Below are 20,301 nucleotides of genomic sequence, written 5' to 3'. Positions count from 1 at the left end.
CTATTCTGATGCTCGATCCTCGGTCCTTGAAGTGCATTTAGAGAAATTAGATGTCCTTCAACATGGCGCGCTGAAATCCATTTCCGGGTCACTACCGGAGGACAGAGGATTCGAGGAGTCGAGGAGGGGAAATTCGAGAAATGAGAAACCTTCCAGGTGAGCCCAGGCACCCAACATAGGGAACTCTTTTAGGCCCTTTTGTATCTGCAATCTCATTCTTGCAGTCAGAGATCCAAGCAACCTTTCTTCCTTTATTGTAACTTCGACACCCTTTAACAAATAGTAGTAGGTGAATATGCTGTTATATTTCCTGTTTCTTTGGTACCATTTTAGTATTTTAGCACAAACTCCTAACATTACAGGCTTCTTTGATTAGATTTTGAATTGCAAACCAGACTGTAAAGAACCCTGTCTTCTACATATGGAGTTTAAGACACCTTTGTTACAATATTTTACTCCAAATCTTAAAAGAAGACCAAAAATGTGTTAGCCTTTAGAACCTCTGGACTTACTTTGATACATACATTCAGCACAGTACAACCCTTTCCAAAAATATATTGGCATGTAAGAAGAGTAGGGTTGGGTGGAATCAGTTGGGCTGGGTATATTCTATTTATGTTGTGAAGACCAGGATAACATCAAAGAGAGAATTTGGATGACTAGCACACCAATGGAGCACATAAGCAAAAATACAGGTCAATATAATGCAATTTTTATACAAACATTCTTTTACTACAAGCAAACTGGTCTTCCAACATGAGCAAGCAAGTACCATTATATAAGAATATCCCAAAAATATAATCAAAATAATGACATGACAGCTCGACCATGTTTGGAATTAATTCTCTTCGTCACTGAGGTCATCTTTTGGGTTTGGTTTCTCCGTCTGTCAACAGAATTTAAGAAAAACTAAAGGCTTCAATTTCATTACATTTGGTGAAAAGCTGTAACATTGGCCAAGGAAAAATCCAAAACATTTTGGAATTGTTCCCAATCACGGGGCAGAGATACACACAATATGTTTCAATTATGGACATGGCCTTTGTAGAGGCCTGCACTCTCCTATCGAAATGCCTTCCTAGTCTATATATATATATATATATATTTATTTATTTTTTACCTCTGGCTTATTCTCCTTAGAAAACTTTCTTTAGTAAGTTTGGTCTACTGTAGATGCAAAGTATTAGCAACTTTAACAGACTTTAAGTTAGAGAAGCAGTGCATAAACAAAAGTCTGGAACAAGAAGATCAACGTCTATGAGGATATTTTTCAGAAATCAATGGAAGACCCACTGGACTGTGCCTTAACCACTTGGTTTATTATAGTTCAATATGAAGTTCCAGTCATTCAGGGTCTACCACAATAAACAGCATTATTTGCATTTATGGATTTTCTAACAGCTCTGTGTGTCATTTTCTTGCTTGGGGTAAAACAACTCGCTATTCATAGACTCAGTGCATCTTTACCAAAGTGCAGACATTCAGGCTTTCAGGTTCCAGAAAGGGTGTCAGGCTAGGAAATAACATCGTTGAGGAGATGAACAAAAGCCCAGCCTTATGCCTCGAAAGATGAAAAGGGTTATATATAATATATAATTGATAAGTTTAACAAAGAAGAACTTGAGGATCTCTTAAGGCTAATACTACTCTTGTGTTTGTGATGAATTATTGTCCATCACATAAAAGAAGGTTGAAGGTAAGTCATGTCTGCTTTGGCGGAAATATTTTCTTCCTACTGCTAATGTAGGAAATTGAAACATGATACATTACGTAAATTCCTGCTAGCTTGCTGTGCAGAATAATAGAAAGATTTGCATCAGCGATAAGATATGACAACCGAGAAAAAAAAAGAAAAGCCAATCAACATCAAGGCATTTGCCAGGAATCGATGCAGCACCCACTCGACTGTTCATGGACCAATGAGCATGTTGAGCTATAATACGAAGTTCCTTGTGTCCTGCAGCCAACACTGCACATCCAAAATACCATTTGCATTTATGGATTTTTCTCCTAGCACCGCGTATCTTTATGTCGAGCTCTTGCTTGGGGGGAAAAGGGATCTCTATTCATAGTCTTTATCCATTTCATCTCCAGCACAGTCTTGACGACGAGGGCTTTTGGAATCAGGCCCACTCACACACTTTCAGGCACAAACAGGGCACACAGGCGCTTATTCATGACCTTCTGGACACAAGTGATAATGGTCTGGGGAGGTGATGCAATCCATACAAAACGAAAACCGAAACTGCAGCCAAAGGCTAATCAAAGACCAATCAACACCAGTAAGTATGGTTGTGAAGATTATCTGTCAACAATCATTTTGCTGTCAATATGATGATGACACTTTCTTTTAAGAATTCTGCTTTGATAGCTAAAGGTTCTGTTGTAGGTTAGCTGGGTAGGCAGCAGCGGGAAGTATCAAAGTACATTTAATCAAGTACTGAGCTTAAAAAAGGGACAGTTCTCCAAAAACTCCAAACAATCACAAAAACAATTGTTCTTCCTATGTAAAGGAAGTAGATTTTGAGTACAGTTTTAAGGTCGTTGGCATTTCCATTTTACGCTGTTTTATATTTTATTAACTCCAGCATAATTCATAGGCAAATATTGTATTTGTTGTACTGTAGGGAGGGCAATGCCGTACTTAATGTGAGGATATAACAAAATAGTGATTGACTTAATATGGAGATAATGATTAGTTATGTTTTAATCAAGAATGATTCATTATGGGCTCAGTGTGCACATCATTTAGAACATCCAGAACTCTGTTATTAAGTAGCTTTTAATAACCCAGACAACATTTGAGTAAAGCATTGAACCACATACACAATTGTAATTTAACAAAATACAATACATTTACATTGCTGACAAACAAGGTAATTTTAAGCAGATGTTCACATAAAATGTTAAAAATAATATTTATTTGACATACAATTAGGGATTACTTTATTTTAAAAACAAACATCCCACCAAAATGGTTGGGTTTGTGTAACTCTACAAATGTTGCAAGCCAATAAATAAAAATTGATTGGAGTTTGAAAGGAATCAAATTCAATATAATATCCAATATTCCATATATATTTATAGGGAGGCGTGTGGCGCAGTGGATAGAGCCTTGGCGTTGGGATAAGGGGGTCACAGGTTCAAACCCCACTGCAGTCAGCATGTCGTTGTGTCCCTGGGCAAGACACTTTACCCCAAATTGCTCCTGTGGAGATTGTCCACAGTATTGAGTATGAAAGTCGCTTTGGATAAAAGCGTCTAACAAGTGTAATGTAATATTTAAGACAATGCTATTAAACTCCAACCAAAGCAATTATTCAGGATTTTGTTATGCCTTTTTAAAGTAATTCACCCAAAACACAACATACAATGCACTTAACATCAATATTATTTTCCTTAACATGCAGATCTGTAGCTTTATAACTAACACCCGCTTTGTGTCAAATCTGAAATGTCCAGCTGCTGTGCTGACACATCCCTTGTCAAGGCAGCACTTCAGCTGTGAAGTCAAAAACATAAATGGTATTATGCTTGAGTTTACAGCCACCTAGATTATTGGAACCATTTTTAGGTCAGAAACATATTGTTAAGAGCACTGAAGAAAGCAGAAAGATCTGATAAAACCAGATTACCAACAGCTTTCAGAGTTCCATTTGTAAGCAGCATGTCTCTCTAAATGATAACTGTTGTCAGACGAGGTGCAGATAAAACATAACTGTTACAAGGGTTTTTTGGGGAAGAAAATAGGCGGTTTTATTTTCAGCCTTCAAACACAATCATTATTGAAAAGTAACAAAACATTGTGCCAGCCCACAACAGGCTTGGTACTGCTGTTGCACAAACAAGAGAAACATGACCCTTCCCTCTCATTCCAGTCACATTTACAGCAATTCAAATCAGCTCACTTATCGGGACTGACAGTCAACAAGGTTAAGAAATAAAAAAACAATGTCTCATATATCAAGAAGGCATCAATTAATTATTTTCAATATTAACAAAAAAATACCACACCTTCAAAATATGTTTTAAAAGTGTAATTCTTTTGTGAAATTTCGTGTTTTAGGAAATGCTTTGACCTTCACGGGAACTGCGCTCTTCCCTAGCTCCACCGTCTTTTTCAAATATGGTCACCCTAGGCTCAATGGCCACTTAATATTCAATATAGTACAGGTGCGTCTGTTTATGCCTGATTAAAACAACCTCTGAAAGTGCTTGACTGACACAACATGGGTTTTTTAAAGCAGAAAACATTTGATTTACAGCTTGATTAATTGATTCATCACGTGTTGTTTGAACTTGCCCTGAGTGCAAATGTGGAAAGTGTGGTAGAAGCCATAATTTCATGCAATCATTCGGCACAGGTGAGTGTCTCTATCAGCATTAGGAGAATGTGTCCTTCACTAAATTGGTGTCACGCATTCATTTGACCCTGCATCACAGTTTAATCTGAAGTGCATTTGTGGCATTTTAATTTCCACCAACAATTCGCAACTACTGGTGTTCCTATCTTCTGGGTTCAAACCCTGCTCACATAAGGAAAGTTGTTTGTGTATAGTGTGTGTGTTATAGGGAGGGGTGGTTCCCGTCAATGCAAATCATTCCCTGCCTGCCATCTAGCTCCAGCTGCCGTGATGCTCTGGCATATTGGCAAGTGAGGCGGGCGGGTCGATAAGGATTTTAACCGCATCTTAAAATGGGTAATGGTGGCCTTTATGTGTGTCATTGTCACTTACCCAAAAGTCACGGCTCCTAAGCGCCACCATCCATCACCTGCCTGCCCGCCACATGCTTCTTTCTGCCTAACTGATTCACTTAAGCTCTGTTTGTTTGTTTTCTCTCAAAGTCACTTTCATTTATGATCGAGCCAGGCCCGGGCAACATGCGGCACTGTACCAGACAAAGATAGGACGGAAAAGCATTGGTAACTTGCTATCAAAAATTGTTTACATCTGTCAAATTGCATATTATGAAGACAATTCTTCCTCACCAAACGCTGAAGCCTTGTTTTCTCAGTGGAGAGAGCTGGCTTTAATCTCATTATACACCATTTTTAAAAGTAATGGCCTGCAGTGAATTTAAGTTTATGAGAAAGACCCTAAATAAAACAACTTGACATGAAAAACCCATTCAGCCGCTAAGGGAAATAAAGAGACATTTTATAATTGAGTCACATGCTGTTTTGCTATGGCCATTTTTTACCAGAGGTATTTAGATTATTTTAATGATCTGTGATTCGGATAAATTAGGATGTTAGTCTAAGTTAAAACAGCAGGGCAAGGCTTTGAAAATGAATCCATGCTGTTGATTCTTGTTTGAAAACATTGTTTCTGTTTGGGTTCTCTGCCTTCTAGGTAGGTTTGCACTGACTTATACTTTTGGAATGGCAATGACAAGTTCCGAAATGTAGCTTTTAATATGCGAAATGGTTACATATCTCAACAGTGGATTTGTTATCACACTATAGTCTATTAATAACCTATGCACAGGTTTCCAGTTTTGTTTGATGTGCTTCATGAGAAGACCCCTTACTGTGAAAAACATGCACATCATGCAGATCTTTCTCAACATGCCAGCACTGATTAGCACAACAAAACAAAGCACTGTTTCATCAATGAGTTTTAATGGCAACGTTTTAAAGGAAGTTTTATCAGAATTGACATCATGTATTTTGCATAAAAAGTTACCCGCACACAAGTTGTACAACACCTCTGAATTTTCGTAACCATTCGCCCACTTTTTGACATGGGGCTTTATGGACAAATATGTTGCAAATGGAGCTGCTGTGATGCAAGAAACATTTCAGATATTACTTGAATTCTTCTGACGATAAAGTATTATCGTACGTCTCCAGACTAAAGAAAAAGGAGATCTAAAAAATGTGTGAATATTTTGCAAGACGCAAGAAATTGTTAAAACCCTTTTCAACCTTTATTTCATTTCATTACATTTGTTATTAGATACTGTAAATGTACTCCATTGTATTAAGGCGATGTCTCTTCTGCATTAAGGAGTTTTTATTCTAAGGTTTTGCTGTAACCACTGGCAACCTTGCTTTTTAAATTATGTATACTGTATGCTGTACATGTTGATTGTCACTTGTTGTGTAGTGAAAAATCTCATGGGAAGGTTATTTTAAGGTAAGTTAGCTCTGCTATCCTTCCAACATTTGAATGGGGCTGAAGTATGTCAGAGCCTTATGACTGTATGTTTTGAACACGTAACACCTGATTGAATGTGTTTCACCTGTTGCATTAGTTAAGTTTGTTTGTACTTATTCCTATCAGATGTTTTCTGTCTTAAAGAAAGCCTTTTTTCCAGCTGAGTACCAGACTAAAATGAAAGGGAAAAGAAAGAACTGCACATGTTTGGCAGCTGTGCATCATTCACCCAACCAAAGCCTCTATTAAAAATAGTTTGGATGACATTTTTTCATTAAAACTTTAATCCCTGTGTACCAGGAGGATGTTGGCAGAGCTGTTCCATCTTTATGTATATTTACAAAGCTTTGGCAAGCGGCCCGCTCATTTTTGTGGCTAACCGGCGAAGACGTGGAGTTGCCCAGAGCAACAGTGAGAAGCTACGGAGAATGGTTGGCAGACTTAAGTCGGGGGGAAGAAATGCTCGTTAAGCCCAACTATGTTGTCATGGTTAATTAAATACCTACTCCATTTTTGAAGTTTGTTTTTCTTTGCTGCTCCCCATCTGACCCTCCCTGTCACGAAGACGCCATGGGAATGAGCTGTGAACATGCAGGGTCATTGCTGCCTTTGACTGATGTGTGTGATTAACTGCCATTACCTTCAGAATTTTTTTTTTGGGAGGGGCGGGGTTGTAAAACAACATCCCGGGCTTTCATTGCCGCTTTGAATTTTGTGATTGAAAGCTGAAATGCCCACTTCGAACGAGCGACCTGATCGAGAAAACAAAGAAAGCCTCCGTACCGCCAAACCACCCCACCATTTCCAGGATATTAAAAGATTGGCAAACAATGTCTTACTCAATTGTTTCCGAGCCAGTGTGAAGTGAATGAAAAGAAAGGGAAAACAGAGGCATCACACTCGAGCAGTGGAGGAGGACCCAGTCACCTCGCGTCCAACCTGCTGGAGGAAAGGACTTCATTGAGTATTTTGTTTTGATCTAAAGCAGAACACAGTTAGAATCACTTGTGTGTGTGCACGTGCAATCTTCTGTGTCTGAGTACCAAGAAAGAGGGAAAGAGAATATATATACGTGTGAGTGTGAATACTTGCTACAAGGCACTCTCATTTACATATAGAGCACTGGCCCTCAGGAGGTAAGTGGACTTTAACAGTGAGATAGCTCGCCTATTTATTGCTTTTCATGCTGCAGTGAATACCTGAGAGCCGCAACTTCTCAAACGTGGCAGTGAAATCCATATACAAATGACCAACAGCCATCACTGTTCTTCAGTAAGTGCCTATGCACTCAGAAAAAGAAAACCATGAGGCTGTTAGACACACAACCCACCAATATATATAAGCTGCTTCTGTGACACTGCACAGGCAATTGGATACATGGTGACATGTTGGAATGAACGGCAGAAAAAAGTTTGCCCTCCAAACTTTTTCCTCAAAGTTAATGAAAACTTCCAAATTTGACAATCCATCTGATTTGATTTTTATTCCCCCAAACTATTGACAAGAGCCACCCACCCACACAATAAACCAATGTCAAATTGTCAGCCTGTCAACAAAAAAAGTCAGTTTACATTTACATGGAATGATGATACAATCCATCAACGTCAGGCTAATCTGAATTGGAAATTTTATTACAAACCCCAGAATAAACTCGTGTTTTTGTCTGGTCCAGTCAGCAGCATGGAAGATTTATAGCTATATCATTATTCTTAACATAATCTTAGTTCTGCCGTGTGATTTAGCGGTGATTTATAGTCACGCTGTTCACTTGTAAACCATGGCAGGAGCTGGCAGAAAAGGACAGCCTAATATGCTAACAGCCACTGTTCTGCTGATATGAAAATACAGCTGGGCGGGGGAAGCTTTGAGCAATGAAAAGATGTCATCTCGCCATGCAGCTGCAGATCTGTCATCAGTGCTGAGCTCGCCAACGCTGATTACATGGAAACATTTAGCCTTCATCATGCCATAGAAAACCATGATGCCATTGGCTTAATCCCATCTCCCACTTCTGGTGATTATTTATTTGATCATCAGTATTTTTTAAATCCTAATTACTTTGCTCTTTTATTCTTAGTAACATCATAATCACAACATATTTTACATATAAAAAGTAGCAGCGTGCGTCCTTGTCAACTGCACTTGACATTTTACATTTGTATTCGACCTTCCATCTTTGCTTCTGGGGACAAAGATAATCGGGTCCACAGCAGGTAGGTCGTTTTCCCTGCTAACAAATAAAAGAGTTAAGATTAATTCATTATTTTGCAGGGTCAGCCATATCGTTTTTCCAGGCGACAAAATTAAACATTTTGTCACAGTTCTCGCTGTGTGATAATAATGGGCTTGGAAATTACCACAATTTTAACCCGTCTACCCTAATGTTTGAAAATGATGGCAAATTCCCAGGAAGCAAGGTGACATAGCATTTAGACCAAAAAAGTGCAAGTCCGGTGAGCAGGAGTGGACAGGGAATGAATATAAACAGAAAACTCACACAGGTGACTGCTTTTCGCTTTCCGTGTGAATCTAGTAGTCAACGTTGAGTTTAGTAACCCTAACCCACGTTACGAAACATCGTTAATCCAAACCGTTATCCTTTCCTAAACCTAGCCAAGTTTTGTTGTTGTCTTAACCCAGGGGTCGGCAACCCGCGGCTCTCGAGCCGCATGCAGCTCTTTAAGCCCTCTGCTCTGGCTCCCTTGAGCTTAGACAAAAATAAGAAGGAAATAAAATAAAAGTATTTGTAGGACTATTTAAATGTTGTTGCACGGTTGAAAATGTTTCGTATCTTGTATTTTGAGGTGATACTGTGACACATAAATAAAAAACAAAACGGTTTTAATTAAGTCAACTAAAAGATGCGTCACATCCTGCTACGGTCCCGCACCAGCGCCTTTTCTTGCAGGTGAATAACCTGACCCCCGGCTCGATGAGCGAACTATGGATAAATCAAAGAAAATAAAAGTATCGGAGGAACACAGAGGGTTTAATTCTGCGTGGTTAGAGTTATATGCTTTCACAGCAAACGATGCTGGGTTACCGGTATGTTTGATATGTGGAGAGAAGTTGTCAAAGGTGCTGCAGCCTTTACGTATCGAGGAAAAACACGGAGGAGGAAGACAGCTGACGATCTTCAGTCATAATTCAATCAGTTAACTCTTTTTAGGGTGCAGCTATATGTTTTATTTATTTCAAAGTGGGTCAATTTTTATTGTATTTTTTTCCCTTCAAAGAGGACTCCCCAAGTGCTGTGTTAAAGTAGGCCTGTGTATTTTTTGTATTCTCCTTATTAGAGTTCTTTGTTTCTTATTAGAGGTAAACAGTTTTATAATGCAATAAATATTTAAATGCAAATAAACTGTTTTTGTCTATGATATAACAATAAATACAACTTTATAAGCTATCAAATATGTTTTGCGGCTCCAGACAAATTGTTGGAAAAGGGGGCAAAATGTCTCTTTTGGTCAAAAAGGTTGCAGACCCCTGTCTTAACCAAACCAAGTATTTTCATTGAAATTACCTTTAGCAACATGTTTACTGGAAGCACAGTGGAGCTACATCGTTTTATGCGTAACCCCTAATTTCCACCAATTTCGCTCCGCTTCTGAAAAGCTTCTAGAACGCGCCCGGTGGGTTATGACGCTAGAGGAGGTCGGACCAAAACCGCGGCGCAGCCGTAACGCGACGCAGACGGACCCGGTGGAAACTAGGGGTTAGGCTTTAAAAAGGAACCCTTAAGGAACCTAAAGTTTGCGATGAATTACAACAGATTCAAAGAGGAATACATTTCTTGTTTTTTGTTCTTCACTTTTCATCGATTTTTGTCAACCCTGTTACTTCAATGTGTTCCCATCTTATTCTTTGCATTTGTTTATTGACCTTAATGGAAGGGTGTCAGTATTTTCCGTGTTTTCTATATGAATTTCTCTTTTGTGTCTTGCAAGGCCTCTGTATATAGCCTGTATTTTTCTTCAGCCGTGTTTAATCAGAGAGTTTGAAAAAACACTTTGTAGTTGGTTAAATCATGCATAAAGGCAAAGGTGTAGGCAGATCATTGCTTTCATAAAAGCTGCAGATGGATGGAACTGACCCTGAAGCCTGGAGCCTATTGAGTAAAGCCTTTAGGGGCTCTCTTCTTATTATAAATAATGTCTAATATCTAAATAATGCTTTAGGGAACCATGGTGGCCATTGACTAAGATGAACTCACTCAACCGGATTAGCCTTTGGCCTTGGAAGAATATACCCTGAACCTTTGACTAGTTATTGCTTCCTGCTGTACAGATCATACATCTATCCTATTGATTGGCCTTGGCTGCTCCAGAGCTCTAATTGTGGTGCTGGCCTCACAATTCACCGACAGTAATAGGTTACACAGAAGAATAAAGATGCAGTCGCAAGATATTGATCACGAGGAATCCACACCTCTGGCAAAATTAACGAGACAATGCATATGGATCGATACTGCTTACCCCTCACTTGGCAAAAGAGTATTTATCTCCGCTTCTTCCTATATGCTGTGCCTGCGATCCAAGCAGAAGTGCTGATTTGGGCTCATCTTTTCAAAAGCATCTCATTAAAGTTCATCATGCAGTATCAATTGTAAAAGCACCAGGAATCTCATTATGGATTGGGAGGGGGGAGCTTCCCTCAATTGTTTAAGTGTAAGCGAGATGAGTGCTTTCATTGGGAATGTGTTGTACTGTAAACGCACAAGGAGGCCATCGCTTAAAATATCTGTTCACCCAATATGGGAAGACAGAATTTCACCACATCCTCAGGAATAGATTGTGAGGTATGTGCGATTGTTCGTTCAGGATTGCAGAAGATTAATGGCCTGATAGCTCCAGTGTGTATATTGTGACTATCTGGGCTATTTAACCCACAAAACTCATCCCATCCGTGAAAACACGAGACTAAACGACAAGCATGTTACAGCAGACGAAAATCAATTCTTGATTGCCATGATTAGCACCCCCCAGAGAGTGATTGATACAATATGAATGTGGTTCTGGTTCATGTGAGTGACTTTTGCAGCGGAGAGCATTATGAATGGGCTCTTTAGAAGCTATAGGGCAGCAAAGTACTCGCACACGTAATTACTCACACTCGACGCCGGGCCCTCCCATGGCGTTGGGGTTTTGGGTGTCAAGCATCCCGCTGCCTGTTTTCTCTCTGCATGCTTCTAAACAGAAAGTAAGCGTTTCATCAATGTCTCCTTTAATCTCACACACACACACACACACACACACACACACACACACACACACACACACACACACACACACACACACACACACACACACACACACACACACACACACACACACACACACACACACACACACACACACACACACACACACACACACACACACACACACACACACACACACACACACACACACACACACACACACACACACACACACACACACACACACACACACACACACACACCTGACTCGTGAGTCCTACCCTTTTGTCAAACCCCAAGAGCGCAGGTTTCTCTAAAGAGAGAGATAAAAGAAGGTGAATCTTCAACGGCAGCTAATTAGGTAAAAAGTGGCATTTTATTAATCTGTTTGGAGTTTTTGTTCATGAGGGAGCAAACTTAAAGAAAAACTCAAGGTTGGGTTACAAAGTCTTATGATGACAATGTTCTTTTTTTTTACCCACATTTCCTCATAACAACAATGAGTATCTTTAATTTAAGCATCTTTCAGTTTCTATTTTTCCTTTTTTTTTAAGAGAATCCACTATCCATAGTTGTGGTTCCCTTGCAGGTACAAAGTAAATCTGTGTAAATTGTTGGAATTGACCCATTGTATGTGCTGAACTTTGAAGAAACGGAGACGTGGAGAGCCGAAAGGGAGGAATCTGAAGTTATTTGCTGTTTTCTATCACCTACTTTTAGTTTCTCTTCAGCAAAGCTTTGTATTGAATTAAGTGATGGACAATTCTGACAGCAAAATGAACAGCAAAGAAGAGTACCTGGAGAGCGCAAACCTCTGCCAAGCCACTGTTAATTAATATGAAAATTATATTTGTATTTTCCCATTATAACAGAAACAAAGCTTATTTTGCCTGGCAATTCATTAAAACACGTTTGATTTTTAACTAATTTAATTCTGCCTTTTCTTTTGGTTTCTCACCTAGCGGCAACCTCCGGCTCCGGGGCTAAGCAACAAAACCTTTACAGAAGACCCCAAACTGCAGTTCGTCAAATGGCCACTAGAGGCTGGATACAGAAGGGAGTCAAAATTGAAAGACGAGGATGTTAAATTGTCCAACATTACAGCATAAATAAACATGCATACAGCCTTGCACAAAAACGGGTTTGTTCTCTAGAGCAATTTTTTTTTATTATGACAACTGTACATATAGTGACATGTTATACAACTCACCACTTTTCATTGTGTTTAGGCCAAAAGTTACACATGATAGGGAAGAGGTAGCTTTGAGTGACAGTTGGGTGCATTCTCATTTAGATAGCCACTTCCTGTCTGCTATGCTACATGACTCGTGCCCACATTAGCTCCACTGACAATGCCCATTTTTTGGATGGTCACTTACAATATGGCGGCGACTGGAGACACCCACATCAAGCCTCAGAAAGTCTCTTCAGAAAACTGTTAGTGAAGTCATGGAGACTCGAGATTCATATTCAAACAGTCTCTGATACTTCCAATCAGAAAATTGCAGCTAGCATTAGATTCATTTGCACTGATAATCGCGATTGTGCAATTCCAAAAGCCTGAGGGGTCCACGTATTATATTTCATGAGTATCAAATCCAAGCTGCCAATAAGATAAAGACTGGGACAGAATCCCTAAGGTGCCCTACTCTAGGGAAATAAAGTACTGGGAATCTCAGTATGCACCTGGCAATTTAAAGTAATTATTCAAGAGGTTCATTTTGTTCTGACTGGAGCATCTTTTTATATCTCCCTTCTTTTACTTCAGGTGTGGGTAATGACTAAGTGCCCTTAATTTGGGCCGTGACAGGAGCGGTTATGAGTAAAGCAGGGACATTAGCATGGAGATAGGGAGCTTTAACACTCAAGAGCAGAAAAAGGCTAAATTGGGAAACATCATTTCCTGCAATCTGTAACAGTGTCTGGTGTTTTGTTTATGTATATGCTTACTGAGCGGATATGTTGTATAACACCTTTTTTATTACAATCTCACCTGCGCCACAAGCAATTTGCATCTCTGTCTCTTGTGTTTCTTATCTCATCTCCTGTGTTTCATCACTATGCAAATACACCGGTTCTAACATTCATTCATTCATTCGAGAGAAGCAAGACAATTATGGTTGCAGAAAATAACCACTACTTTTAAAGTTTTTCTTTGAATCACAGGCTTGTCTGATCACACAGTGGCAGGATTCTTAAAACAGTTCAAGTGTGAGCTGGTTGACTGACAAAGCTGCGAGTAAATACACACTGCCCCACTTTTTATTTTGTATCCATCATCCGTAAGAGGCAATTAAAAGTTGGTTCCAGCAGCGTGCATTAGCAGTAAAATTAGAACTTTGGCCTCATGTTTCATCTCTCTCCACTCCAACTGTTTTACTACCCCCCCGGGCACTTAATTTGAAGGCGAATAATGGTCACCAACAAGGCGGTGTTATCGATGGTGCTGACATTTGCTGTTCCACCTTTCACGTACTTCGCAATATCACTTTTCCGTCCACTGAGTCTCGCCTCCCTCTCTGTCTTTATCTCACACATACAGTACAAGTTAACTGATTCACTCCATCTCTCTTGCTTTCTCTACGTCTCTGACAGAGAACAGTAAACTCCCTGCCTGCCTGCCATTATTTACCTCTCCCTGCATGCATTTTGATGTACATCTGCGAAGAGAGAGGGCTAGCTATTAATTAGGGAGCGTGGCAGCGTTAAAAAGGATCCAGAGGGAGAGACGGTGGAACTCTCAACCTGCCCACCGTGTCCTCCCACAGAGCTGGTGATTAATGATGTCAGCCATATCAGGGGGGCCCTTATCAGACATGGACGCTCCCACCAAACAAAGCCAGGGTTAGAAGCTCGCTGTTTAACTGATGAAGTGGGGCCGGTTGGCGAGGGGAAGGCGAGAGCCGACATGAATGCTAATGACACCCGGCGTCAATTGTAAGGTGAGCGCCCAGGAACATTAACGCTCACCTTCCCAGTTAGAGGGGAGCTGTAATGTGTATGATTGTGTAATATTTCATGCTCAGGCATTAACTGTAATGCACAGGGGCTGGGAGAAGTATTCACATGCCTTAGAAATGTATCAGCCATGTTCAAAAATCTCTATGACTTAAATAATTCTGTCCAAAGTGCTAAAAAATCCTTAGTAACTAAAAGTAACTAATTTTATTTCAATTATATTAATGTCATAGAATAACTCACCTAATGGAATATAATTTATATAAATAATTTTTTTTTTATTTAGTCTAATTGTAAATTAATCATTTGATGCTACTTTAGTCTAGTCTAAGACAACCAAAGCAAAGTATATTTTTGTCTAGTTTTCATTATATGTATATACACTTGCATTATTAGGCGACAGCTGTCACCATCTTTCTTGTGTACTGTTACCATGATCGACAGCCTCCTAATAATGATGCGTCAGCTTCCTTTTGAATAATTGCTGTGATTGCCTGCATCGTAAATAAATCAGTACATTTTTCATCTTTACATTATTGGTATGGGCTTTTTTATTGATAGAACATGTAATATATGGTTTTCAATGGTTACTTTAAAATGAGTCCTCAAATGTTTGTCCTTTTAACCATTTAACTTCTCATAAGAAAATATCCTTCGGGACTAAATGACATGAAAAAAGGGAGAATCTTTAGCTGAACATTAAAGCAGCTTTTACGAAAGATAATTTGCACGTTAACTTTTAACTCTAGCTGTCAGACCATAACAGTTTATTAAAAAAGTAAAGTGTCCTTCTTCAAAATTTTAAGTGGAAGTATAAATTGCAAGAAATGGAAATCAGTAAAGTACCAACAGCCTGATAAGGTATTCAAGTAATCTACTGAAGGACATGCATTGAGTTACATTTTGCCACTTGTACTCTCAGCATAATAAGTGTTACATGCTGCAGCACAGGAGTGGATTTTCACATTAGGCAGCAAGGTTACAAAGCTTAATGGGACGCTTTGAATTAACGGTCTTATCAGATCAGATGGAAGCGTGAATATCAATAAAACAATCTCTGTGCCAAATCAAACTCTAATCTTTGTCACAAGTTATGTGAGTTATCTCCCAGTTATGAGATATCTGCTCTAATACACTTGCTTTCAACTTTATCATCTACGTGCATCGCATATTTTGAAAGGGAACTTGGTGAGACCTTGCATGAGCAATGCATCAGCCCTATCTTTTCTGAGAGAGAGGGAGAGGTAGAAAGCGAAAGATTGGATCTCGTTTTTTCTGACGATCTGCCACTACAAAGACCATATCTCTCCTCTGTCCTCAGATTGCTATCTCCCACGGGACAGAAAGAGAATACTGTAGAGAAATGGGACACTTGCGTTTTATCAGGCTGTGCGAGACGTCGTCTAATGAAGCAGCATGCAATAAAGATTATTCCACGCTCTTTATATGCATTAAACATAAATTTGGCCATTAAACAAGGGAAATCTCATTACCCCCAATCTAAGTGCAGATTTGATTGTGTTGAAACAAATACTGTACAAGTGAAAGGCTACATTAGCAATTATTCAAGATCAAACAAACCAACATGCAAAAATCATTTGAATAAATTCCTTCGAGGATGCAGAGTAGATTATTTTCATGTTGAAGAAAAAGGCACATCCCGCACTGTTTACATCTCGTGTGTACATGGCACAGGAGGAACCTTCTCATGCAGAGGTGGTTAATTTGTTTCTGTTTGTGACTGCACCTTATTTGCTGGAGGCAAATGTCAAGGAATGATACAAGCCTGTAAATTAAAACTTAATGGCTGTCATTTAATAGCTATTCTTCAGTTGTCATGGGAAATGTGCGAGTCTTGGGTGGTAAAGAACGCACCAAATAAATAGAGTAGAGGTTGACCTTCCACGTAGGAGATACAGGCAGGAATGAAAGCATGTGTGAGGCTATATTGTTGATATGTAATTGGTTTGCCAAGTCCTCATCCTCCCATACAACCATATAGGTTGTTTTTTCCTACCCTCTTAATAACCAAGATAGATACGTGGCTCTATTGGTGGCAATTATACCTAAATGACACAGTTGCAGTTTTAAATCTACCTGGTTAGTTTTAGAACAAGATCATGGTCAGGATTTGTTGCAGAACTTAAGTTTTGTACATGAGTTAACCTAGCTATTGAGGTAAGTTACAAATATGCGCATTTTGTCCAAGGTTAAAGTCTTGTGTTTGTTTCACTCATCCCTCCACCCGATCCTCCTTACATACTTTGATGCTATTTATTCTACATCACCTGACTTAATATTTGTCTGAGCCAATAGCAGTCTATTTTTCCACCCAAACAAGAGGCATAACACAGTTTCTGAATGCGTCCACTACTCTGGTCTGGACTGAAATATCTGAGCAAGATAGTCATGATCCCCAGAGGATGAATCCTATTGACTTTGGTGATCATCTGAATTCCCTTCTTGTCCCACCAATGACATTTGCACTTGTGTTTCTTTTGTGAAATGTGTTGACAACTAACGGATGAATTGCCTTGAAGTTTGGTACAGACATTCAGGGTCCCCAGAGTATTGATCCTTAAGATACTTTGAAAATAAATATACTACCACCAGCAGGTCAAAAGAAATATCTTTATATATTGATGGAATATCTGTTGTTCACTTTGTCACCACACTGAAGTCAACATTTGTGGGTTTGTATCTCTAAAACTATTGAATGTATTGCTAAGGGATTTGAAAAATACATATTATGTTCCCCTCATTAATGGGGATCTGCTATTATGAAGATCTCAATGCTTTGGTTGACGACTACATACCTGTAAGACATTCCCACCAGCCTCAAGCTTTGTGTTGAGTGCTGATTAGCATGCTTACACACTAAGATTCTTAATGAGGGGAACATTTTACATGCTTAACATCACAGTTAGCATTGTTATTGTGAGGATTTTAGCATTTAGCCATTAGCATTTCTGTGCGTGACTGTCATGTTTTCACACTGCTGCTTCTGCCCTTCTGTCTCAATGGGTTTAATGGTATGCGGAAATCATTGTTCACAATTTGACTAAAGAGGAGCTGAAATGGAAGCGTGTACACCAGGGGGATTTTTCCAATGCAATTGCTCTTTCACATGACTTTCTCTACTGCTGTGTGAAACCAAAGGTGTACATGTGATACTCATTGAGTGTTGTATGTTGATATGCAATATTGGCTGCCAGCGGAGGGCCTACAGGGTGCAGGTTAATCCAGTTTCAACCACCGAAGGATCCCTATTCCCTAATTTGCTTTGGATTTTTAAAAGAATATTACACGTCTTCCACCAACTGTGGCTCTTTCTTCCCTTTTCAGCGTCTTCTTGCCATCGCTCCCATTCATCCTGTGTGCCGGAGAGGACCATGAGACTCATTAGTGACCGCCTCTGTGTTTCATGCGGTGTTTCCCCCAAAGGCATTACTAGCACCATTAGCCCAGGCAGCAGTGAGATTTCCAACTGCCTGGGCAGACGGATGCCTTCCAAACCAAAGTGTGCTCCTTTCTTTAATTAGCATTTTTCAAACATCAATATATTTTCCTCTGGCCTCCCAGGACCAAAACTCTGCCGAATTAATTATTAACAGCCTTTGCTGTCTTCCACTTTCATTTTATCTCACCTCCTCCTTCTTCCTTTGAAAGCAGTCATGGTTTCCAAGCTTTTGCCTGTAGTTAGATGTGAATGGAGGGTGTACATTTAGTGACTGCTCTCTCCCGCTGGTATGCTTTAATAGCACTTATTTTGTGTATAAAATTATCAATTTGGGTCCAAATCCAGAATGCAAGCATCATTACTGCCCATGAGTTCTGAAGTGCGTGAGGCTTTGCTGCCCACGGGCCATTTAGTTATTATGTTTATATTTCCTTCTTTAATTTATTCACTGCCAGATTTTAATATTCATTTTTGCTATTCCCAAAGTAAGACAGAGTCACCTGCAGAAAATTGGATGACTTCTCTTTAGAATCCCCCCAGGTGGAGAACAGAGGGTGAAATCTCTTTCTATCCGTCATAAAAAAGGAGGAAAGAGTGAGGCCACAGATTTGAAAAGGCAGGGGATTGGTTTGGAGGCACAATATGGTTGAAGAGATAAAGTAAAAAAAGGAGCGAGATAACCCTTTCTGCCATTCCCGTGGCCTCGTCCAGCCTCTGTGACAGAAGACGTCCGAATGGCACAGTCCATCAGGACTCACCATGGTAACCACTCTGGCTTCGGCTCAAACACAGTATATTGAAGCTAACAAATGCACATGTCAAATTAGTCACCAATGGCAGCTCATCTGCTTAGTGTCTAGTGTATAATAAGAATGTCAGGGTTCATTATGAAGTAAATACTTCACAATCAACTAATCAGATCCAATCAGTGGTTGACGATGGGGGTATTTGATGATGTTTACGGCTGATTTCAAAAACTCTTGATGATAATAATGTTACTTATATTCATAATCAAAAATAAGAGCAAACCTGTTTGTAATATTTGCAGTAAAAATATTTTTTTATTATAAATGAACCCTGTTTGAACAGACAATATTGCATATCTTCAAGTTTTGCTTAGCCAATGCGATCAAAATCTTTCCTTCCTGAACCTCAATGCCATCTTAAGAACCATATCTACAACTCACTAAAGAAAAACCCAATTCATTATATATAGGTTGACAAACTAAGGAAATATATTAAGCAACTTATGAAAGGCAATAACTCTAAAGATTTAACAAGCAAATACACCTTTATATCTTTCTACTAATAAAATACCCATGTAACACTGAATACTAAAACAAGTCTCAGATTGTTAACTCACATCCTGGTAGCCTGTGACAGATTCGCTACAGGAAAGATACCAATTAGCCAGTCAATGTTTTAATAAAGCCGCTGTCATTTTCTATTTGATGTAATGTGATACCAGCAGCCCTCAGTTCCTCCCTATGATCTCCCAGATTATTACTTATACGTAATTGTAGAGGAAACTGGCTGATCGTGACTGACATGATATGTAGAAAATGATTTTGACCTTAAGTGAAGAAAGTGTGCAAAGTGGAAACTGACGTTGTTAGGGAGCTGTGCATTTGTGTGAAGGAGGACTGAGGGCGGCTGGTATCACATGAGAGTTGCAAGTATGCACTCATGATCATATGAAAGTTGATCATCTTTCTCTTTCTGAGGCCATTCCATTGGGAAGTCGTAAGCATTTTGATGTCAATTTACAATTGTCACATACTCATTTTATACATGAAGAACAATTAAGAAAAGCTAAGTGCTTATCAGCTTTTCAGTTAAAACCGGGAAATGATGTCTTCCCTGTCTTTTAAGAAACTTTGTCAATTCTGAGAAAACACTGTAACCTTGATGATGTGTTGTAATGTTCACTAGCAAAGACTTAAATCTGCCTTAAAAGATCTCCTATCATGCTATTTTTAGGAATATATTATGGGTCTCAGATATATAAAAAACATGTCTATGATGTGTTTTGCTAAAAATATCAAACAGATCATTTTCTGATGATCAGAGAGCATTTTAGACATCGTCTAACGTTTCAGCCCTGTTAGAGAAGTGGCTAAATCCAGCCCACATTTCCGATATTACGTCATATCGGCTGCAAATCTGGATCAGCTCCGTTGTACCCCTTGTTTTAGAGATTTGGGTACGGAGGAAAAGAGAGAGGGTCTTGTTTTCTGACACTTTGTGAGTTCCCTGACACACCGGGGACACATATTTAGGTATGAAATACATCAAAAAGTGCATTTTGCACCATTAACATAATACTTATTAGCATATGGCATGAATTTTGAGCAGTGCGCAACGACAGTGGTTGTATTTTCGCTTAATAGGGCGACACCGTTCTCTCCATAGAAACACACACAACAGCGTCAGTGCAGCCGTTATACAACTCGTCATGTGAAGGCAGCTTAAGGCACAACACAGATGCAGACAGACATTTCAATACGTTTAATTTACTTTAG

This window comes from Trematomus bernacchii, unplaced genomic scaffold (genome assembly GCF_902827165.1).
Source record: "Trematomus bernacchii unplaced genomic scaffold, fTreBer1.1, whole genome shotgun sequence".
Lineage (NCBI taxonomy): Eukaryota > Metazoa > Chordata > Actinopteri > Perciformes > Nototheniidae > Trematomus > Trematomus bernacchii.
Note: the sequence above shows the minus strand (reverse complement) of the source record.